This window comes from Ambystoma mexicanum, chromosome 4q (genome assembly GCF_040938575.1).
Source record: "Ambystoma mexicanum isolate Mex_15411 chromosome 4q, UKY_AmexF1_1, whole genome shotgun sequence".
Classification (NCBI taxonomy): domain Eukaryota; kingdom Metazoa; phylum Chordata; class Amphibia; order Caudata; family Ambystomatidae; genus Ambystoma; species Ambystoma mexicanum.
In genome coordinates this window covers 434992726-435000998 of record NC_090928.1, presented here as the reverse complement: position 1 = coordinate 435000998, position 8273 = coordinate 434992726, and the positions used below count along the sequence as shown (strand labels likewise).

The 8273-nt window shown below is 36.6% G+C and overlaps 2 non-coding genes across 2 annotated transcripts; both read right to left on the bottom strand.

Moving 5' to 3' along the window:
- Positions 1 to 934: 934 nt before the first annotated feature.
- On the bottom strand, positions 935 to 1006 carry TRNAC-GCA (transfer RNA cysteine (anticodon GCA)). The gene has a single exon. It is a non-coding gene; the product is annotated as a tRNA-Cys (tRNA).
- Positions 1007 to 4744: 3738 nt separating this feature from the next.
- TRNAC-GCA (transfer RNA cysteine (anticodon GCA)) lies at positions 4745 to 4816 on the bottom strand. Its single transcript has one exon. It is a non-coding gene; the product is annotated as a tRNA-Cys (tRNA).
- Positions 4817 to 8273: the final 3457 nt, after the last annotated feature.

Sequence of the window (8273 nt, the reverse complement as noted above, 5' to 3'; positions counted from 1 at the left end):
GCGGTCAGCCTTCCAACTATGAATAAATCCTCACATTGTCTGCACGTACCCATAGTGAAACATTGTTGCAAATTGCAGGTACACCGAGAGCTGGGAACAGCGGTGGTCCCAGGCTGGGAAGCTCACGGGCGCACCAATCAGAACATGGGGCTCTTATCACTGACGCCAGTAATATTAACCAATCCTCAGGAGTCTTCATGTAACAATTCTCATGTATCTAATTGTAGGGACAACCCAGATGTATCACCTGACTACCCTTTGTCCACTAACATTGTCCTCTATATGTGTGCTATACTAACCCTACCACTCGAGCAACCAATTAAGAGTGGCGATAGGTTTTTTGTTAACTTTCTGAAGTGACGCAAGTAGCGCGTCATAATACAGTAAAAAGGGCCTGCGAGCCCCAGGATTGTGTGTGTGTCAGGACGGACGCGTACGCTCCTTGACCCATCCCTGCCGTTTTGTCTAATAAACAGCAGAGTCACCTTGCTCCTTGTGTGTGTCTCATACTCTATCTCATCTGGGATACACGGGAGGAGTTGGGGCCTCCCTGCCTGGAGGTCGGCGGACGGCCCGGCCGACCCCGGCAGAATTTCCCCCCGACAAGGTGATAGAGTCGGTGACTGTATGGAACTTGTAGAACTAATGACATCAGTGCACTTCTGGTCAGCTGTACAAATTAATACATTTAATTAAGGGCATATTATTGGTTTCCACCACAGTTTTATAACATTAGTAAGAAAGTAAAACACAGCTTGTATCATATGAAGAAATCCTTAATAGTTTTATGGTGTTTACCCTATGTTTCAGGAGATGATCAGGAGTATTTCAAATGTAGAAATGTGTTGCTCATTACATAAAATTCTAAGATTGTAAATGTTTTCTTCAATTTATTTAATTAAAAAAATATTTCTACAGGTAAAACAGTTGGAAAAGGGGGCACCCAGATTTGAACTAGGGACCTCTTGATCTGCAGTCAAATGCTCTACCACTGAGCTATACCCCCAGTTCTTAAACGTTCACCTTTATGAATTCAGTAATATGTACAAAGTGCAAGCAGCATGCAATCACCATCAAAGCAATGCATTTTCAGCCACCAAACCCTCCTTATAAGTATATGGGATGCAAAGGATGTCCTTTATCTGCCTTGGTAAAATACAGTGAGGTTTCCATTGCAAGAATTCATACATTTTGTATCAGATGTAGATCTTGGAACATGGAAAAAAAACTTTTGACAAATGCACAAATTCTGCAAAACGTAACTGCTTCTCTACTGCAGTTTGTTGATGTTGTGCTAAGAGCATAGTTATACCCAATTGTTCATTGTTTTGTATAGGAAATGATGATATATCCTATTGTTTCTTACAGTGCATTGGGTTGAAAAACATTTTAACAGGATCTATTGAAGAGGGTATATGGTTATGAAACAGGGACTTCTTGAAAAGCACTCCTACGCTCTACCACTGACATAAACCCTTGAATGCTGAAGACTGCCCTTTTTTAAAAAGGTGATAGAGTGGGTGACTGTATGGAACTTGTAGAACTAATGACATGAGTGCACTTCTGGTCAGCTGCACAAATTAATACATTTCATTAAGGGCATATTATTGGTTTCCACCACAGTTTTATAACATTCATATGAGCTTCCAATGGACTATTTCAAACTAATCATATCACCAGTAGAGCTTGGGTGAATGTAAAACACAGCTTGTATCATATGAAGAAATCCTAAACAGCTTAATGGTGTTTACCCTATGTTTCAGGTGATGATCAGGAGTATTTCAAATGAAGAAATGTGTTGCTCATTACATAAAATGCTAAGATTGTAAATGTTTACTTCAATTTATTTAATTAAAAAAATATTTCTACAGGTAAAACAGTTGGACAAGGGGCACCCAGATTTGAACTAGGGACCTTTTGATCTGCCGTGAAATGCTCTACCCCTGAGCTATACCCCCATTTCTGAAATGTTTCCCTTTATGTATACAGTAATATGTACAAAGTGGAAGCAACATGCAATCACCATCAAAGCAATGCATGTTCAGCCACCAAACCCTCCTTATAAGTATAAGGGGTGCGAAGGATGTCCTTTATCTGCCTTGGTAAAATACAGTGAGGTTTCCATTGCAAGAATTCATACATTTCGTATCACATGTAGATCTTGGAACATGGAAAAAAATCTTTTGTCAAATGCACAAATTCTGCAAAATGTAACTGCTTCTCTACTGCAGTTTGTTGATGGTGTGCTAAGAGCATAGTTAAACCCAATAGTTCATTGTTTTGTATATGAAATGATGATATATCCTATTGTTTCTTACAGTGCATTGGGTTGAAACACATTTTAACAGGATCTATTGAAGAGGGTATATGGTTATGAAACAGGGACTTCTTGAACTGCACTCCTATGCTCTACCACTGAGTTAAACCCTTGAATGCTGAAAACTGCCCTTTTTTAAAAAGGTGATAGTGTGGGTGACTGTATGGAACTTGTATAACTAATGACATCAGTGCACTTCTGGTCAGCTGTACAAATTAATACATTTCATTAAGGGCATATTATTGGTTTCCACCACAGTTTTATAACATTCATAGGAGCTTCCGATGGACTGTTTCAAACTGATAATATCACCAGTAGAACTTGGGTGAATGTAAAACACAGCTTGTATCATATGAAGAAATACTAAACAGTTTTATGGTATTTACCCTATGTTTTAGGAGATGATCAGGAGTATTTCAAATGTAGAAATGTGTTGCTCATTACATAAAATGCTAAGATTGTAAATGTTTTCTTCAATTTATTTAAAAAAATATTTCTACAGGTAAGACAGTTGAACAAGGGGGCACCCAGATTTGAGCTAGGGACTTTCTTATCTGCTGTCAAATACTCTACCACTGAGCTATACCACCAATTCTCGAAAGTTCACCTTTATTAATTCAGTAATAGGTACAAAGTGCAAGCAGCATGCAATCACCATCAAAGCAATGCATTTTCAGCCACCAAACCCTCCTTATAAGTATATGGGGTGCAAAGGATGTCCTTTATCTGCCTTGGTAAAATACAGTGAGGTTTCCATTGCAAGAATTCATACATTTTGTATCAGATGTAGATCTTGGAACATGGAAAGAAAACTTTTGACAAATGCACAAATTCTGCAAAACGTAACTGTTTCTCTACTGCATTTTGTTGATTTTGTGCTAAGAGCATAGTTAAACCCAATTGTTCATTGTTTTGTATATGAAATGATGATATATCCTATTGTTTCTTACCGTGCATTGGGTTAAAAAATACATTTTAACAGGATCTTTTGAAGAGGGTATATGGTTATGAAACAGGAACTTCTTGAAAAGCACTCCTACGCTGTACCACTGACATAAACCCTTGAATGCAGAAAACTGCCCTTTTTTAAAAAGGTGTTAGAGTGGGTGACTGTATGGAACTTGTAGAACTAATGACATCAGTGCACTTCTGGTCAGCTGTACAAATTAATACATTTCATTAAGGGCATATTATTGGTTTCCACCACAGTTTTATAACATTCATATGAGCTTCCAATGGACTATTTCAAACTAATCATATCACCAGTAGAGCTTGGGTGAATGTAAAACACAGCTTGTATCATATGAAGAAATCCTAAACAGCTTAATGGTGTTTACCCTATGTTTCAGGTGATGATCACGAGTATTTCAAATGTAGAAATGTGTTGCTCATTACTTAAAATGCTAAGATTCTAAATGTTTACTTCAATTTATTTAATTAAAAAAATATTTCTACAGGTAAAACAGTTGAACAAGGTTGCAGCCAGATTTGAACTAGGGACCTCTTGATCTGCCGTGAAATGCTCTACCCCTGAGCTATTCCCCCATTTCTGAAATGCTCTCCTTTATTTATTCAGTAATATGTACAAAGTGGAAGCAACATGCAATCACCATCAAAGCAATGCATGTTCAGCCACCAAACCCTCCTTATAAGTATAAGGGGTGCGCAGGATGTCCTTTATCTGCCTTGGTAAAATACAGTGAGGTTTCCATTGCAAGAATTCATACATTTCGTATCACATGTAGATCTTGGAACATGGAAAAAAATCTTTTGTCAAATGCACAAATTCTGCAAAATGTAACTGCTTCTCTACTGCAGTTTGTTGATTTTGTGCTAAGAGCATAGTTAAACCCAATTGTTCATTGTTTTGTATATGAAATGATGATATATCCTATTGTTTCTTAGAGTGAATTGGGTTGAAAAACATTTTAACAGGATCTATTGAAGAGGGTATATGGTTATGAAACAGGGACTTCTTGAACTACACTCCTACGCTCTACCACTGAGTTAAACCCTTGAATGCTGAAAACTGCCCTTTTTTTAAAAAGGTGATAGAGTGGGTGACTGTATGGAACTTGTAGAACTAATGACATCAGTGCACTTCTGGTCAGCTGTACAAATTAATACATTTCATTAAGGGCATATTATTGCTTTCCACCACAGTTTTATAACATTCATATGAGCTTCCAATGGACTATTTCAAACTGATAATATCACCAGTAGAACTTGGGTGAATTTAAAACACAGCTTGTATCATATGAAGAAATCCTAAACAGTTTAATGGTGTTTACTCTATGTTTCAGGAGATGATCAGGAGTATTTCAAATGTAGAAATGTGTTGCTCATTACATAAAATGCTAAGATTGTAAATGTTTTCTTCAATTTATTTAATTAAAAAAATATTTCTACAGGTAAAACAGTTGAACAAGGGGGCACCCAGACTTGAACTAGGGACCTCTTGATCTGCAGTCAAATGCTCTACCACTGAGCTATAACCCCAGTTCTGAAAAGTTCACCTTTATTAAGTCAGTAATATTTACAAAGTGCAAGCAACATGCAATCACCATCAAAGCAATGCATTTTCAGCCACCAAACCCTCCTTATAGGTATATGGGGTGCAAAGGATGTCCTTTATCTGCCTTGGTAAAATACAGTGAGGTTTCCATTGCAAGAATTCATACATTTCGTAGCACATGTAGATCTTGGAACATGGAAACAAATCTTTTGACAATGCATAAATTCTGCAAAATGTAACTGCTTCTCTACTGCAGTTTGTTGATTTTGTGCTAAGAGCATAGTTAAACCCAATTGTTCATTGTTTTGTATATGAAATGATGATATATCCTATTGTTTCTTACAGTGCATTGGGTTGAAAAACATTTTAACAGGAACTATTGAAGAGGGTATATGGTTATGAAACAGGGACTTCTTGAACTACACTCCTACGCTCTACCACTGACATAAACCCTTGAATGCTGAAAACTGCCCTTTTTTAAAAAGGTGATAGAGTGGGTGACTGTATGGAACTTGTAGAACTAATGACATGAGTGCACTTCTGGTCAGCTGCACAAATTAATACATTTCATTAAGGGCATATTATTGGTTTCCACCACAGTTTTATAACATTCATATGAGCTTCCAATGGACTATTTCAAACTAATCATATCACCAGTAGAGCTTGGGTGAATGTAAAACACAGCTTCTATCATATGAAGAAATCCTAAACAGCTTAATGGTGTTTACCCTATGTTTCAGGTGATGATCAGGAGTATTTCAAATGTAGAAATGTGTTGCTCATTACATAAAATGCTAAGATTGGAAATGTTTACTTCAATTTATTTAATTAAAAAAATATTTCTACAGGTAAAACAGTTGGACAAGGGGCACCCAGATTTGAACTAGGGACCTTTTGATCTGCCGTGAAATGCTCTACCCCTGAGCTATACCCCCATTTCTGAAATGTTTCCCTTTATGTATACAGTAATATGTACAAAGTGGAAGCAACATGCAATCACCATCAAAGCAATGCATGTTCAGCCACCAAACCCTCCTTATAAGTATAAGGGGTGCGAAGGATGTCCTTTATCTGCCTTGGTAAAATACAGTGAGGTTTCCATTGCAAGAATTCATACATTTCGTATCACATGTAGATCTTGGAACATGGAAAAAAAATCTTTTGTCAAATGCACAAATTCTGCAAAATGTAACTGCTTCTCTACTGCAGTTTGTTGATTTTGTGCTAAGAGCATAGTTAAACCCAATAGTTCATTGTTTTGTATATGAAATTATGATATATCCTATTGTTTCTTACAGTGCATTGGGTTGAAACACATTTTAACAGGATCTATTGAAGAGGGTATATGGTTATGAAACAGGGACTTCTTGAACTGCACTCCTATGCTCTACCACTGAGTTAAACCCTTGAATGCTGAAAACTGCCCTTTTTTAAAAAGGTGATAGTGTGGGTGACTGTATGGAACTTGTATAACTAATGACATCAGTGCACTTCTGGTCAGCTGTACAAATTAATACATTTCATTAAGGGCATATTATTGGTTTCCACCACAGTTTTATAACATTCATAGGAGCGTCCAATGGACTGTTTCAAACTGATAATATCACCAGTAGAACTTGGGTGAATGTAAAACACAGCTTGTATCATATGAAGAAATACTAAACAGTTTCATGGTATTTACCCTATGTTTTAGGAGATGATCAGGAGTATTTCAAATGTAGAAATGTGTTGCTCATTACATAAAATGCTAAGACTGTAAATGTTTACTTCAATTTATTTAAAAAAATATTTCTACAGGTAAGACAGTTGAACAAGGCGGCACCCAGATTTGAGCTAGGGACTTCCTTATCTGCAGTCAAATGCTCTACCACTGAGCTATACCACCAGTTCTGAAAAGTTCACCTTTATTAATTCAGTAATAGGTACAAAGTGCAAGCAGCATGCAATCACCATCAAAGCAATGCATTTTCAGCCACCAAACCCTCCTTATAAGTATATGGGGTGCAAAGGATGTCCTTTATCTGCCTTGGTAAAATACAGTGAGGTTTCCATTGCAAGAATTCATACATTTCGTATCACATGTAGATCTTGGAACATGGAAAAAAAATATTTTGTCAAATGCACAAATTCTGCAAAACGTAACTGTTTCTCTACTGCATTTTGTTGATTTTGTGCTAAGAGCATAGTTAAACCCAATTGTTCATTGTTTTGTATATGAAATGATGATATATCTTATTGTTTCTTACCGTGCATTGGGTTAAAAAATACATTTTAACAGGATCTATTGAAGAGGGTATATGGTTATGAAACAGGAACTTCTTGAAAATCACTCCTACGCTCTACCACTGACATAAACACTTGAATGCTGAAAACTGCCCTTTTTTAAAAAGGTGATAGAGTCGGTGACTGTATGGAACTTGTAGAACTAATGACATCAGTGCACTTCTGGTCAGCTGTACACATTAATACATTTAATTAAGGGCACATTATTGGTTTCCACCACAGTTTTATAACATTCATATGAGCTTCCAATGGACTATTTCAAACTAATCATATCACCAGTAGAACTTGGGTGAATGTAAAACACAGCATGTATCATATGAAGAAATCTTAAACAGTTTCATGGTGTTTACCCTATGTTTCAGGAGATGATCAGGGGTATTTCAAATGTAGAAATGTGTTGCTCATTACATAAAATGCTAAGATTGTAAATGTTTTCTTCAATTTATTTAATTAAAAAAATATTTCTACAGGTAAAACAGTTGAACAAGGTTGCAACCAGATTTGAACTAGGGACATCTTGATCTGCAGTCACATGCTCTACCACTTAGCTATACCCCAAGATCTGAAATGTTCACCTTTATTAATTCAGTAAAAAGTACAAAGTGCAAGCAACATGCAATCACCATCAAAGCAATGCATTTTCAGCCACCAAACCCTCCTTAAAAGTATATGGGGTGCGAAGGATGTCCTTCATCTGCCTTGGTAAAATATAGTGAGGTTTCCATTGCAAGAATTCATACATTTCGTATCACATGTAGATCTTGGAACATGGAAAAACAATCTTTTGTCAAATGCACAAATTCTGAAAAATGTAATTGCTTCTCTACTGCAGTTTGTTGATTTTGTGCTAAGAACAGAGTTAAACCCAATTGTTCATTGTTTTGTATATGAAATGATGATATATCCTATTGTTTCTTAAAGTGCATTGGGTTGAAAAACATTTTAACAGGATCTATTGAAGAGGGTATATGGTTATGAAACAGGGACTTCTTGAAAAGCACTCCTACGCCCTACCACTGACATAATCCCTTGAATGCTGAAAACTGCCCTTTTTTAAAAAGGTGATAGAGTGGGTGACTGTATGGAACTTGTAGAACTAATGACATCAGTGCACTTCTGGTGAGCTGTACAAATTAATACATTTCATTAAGGGCATAT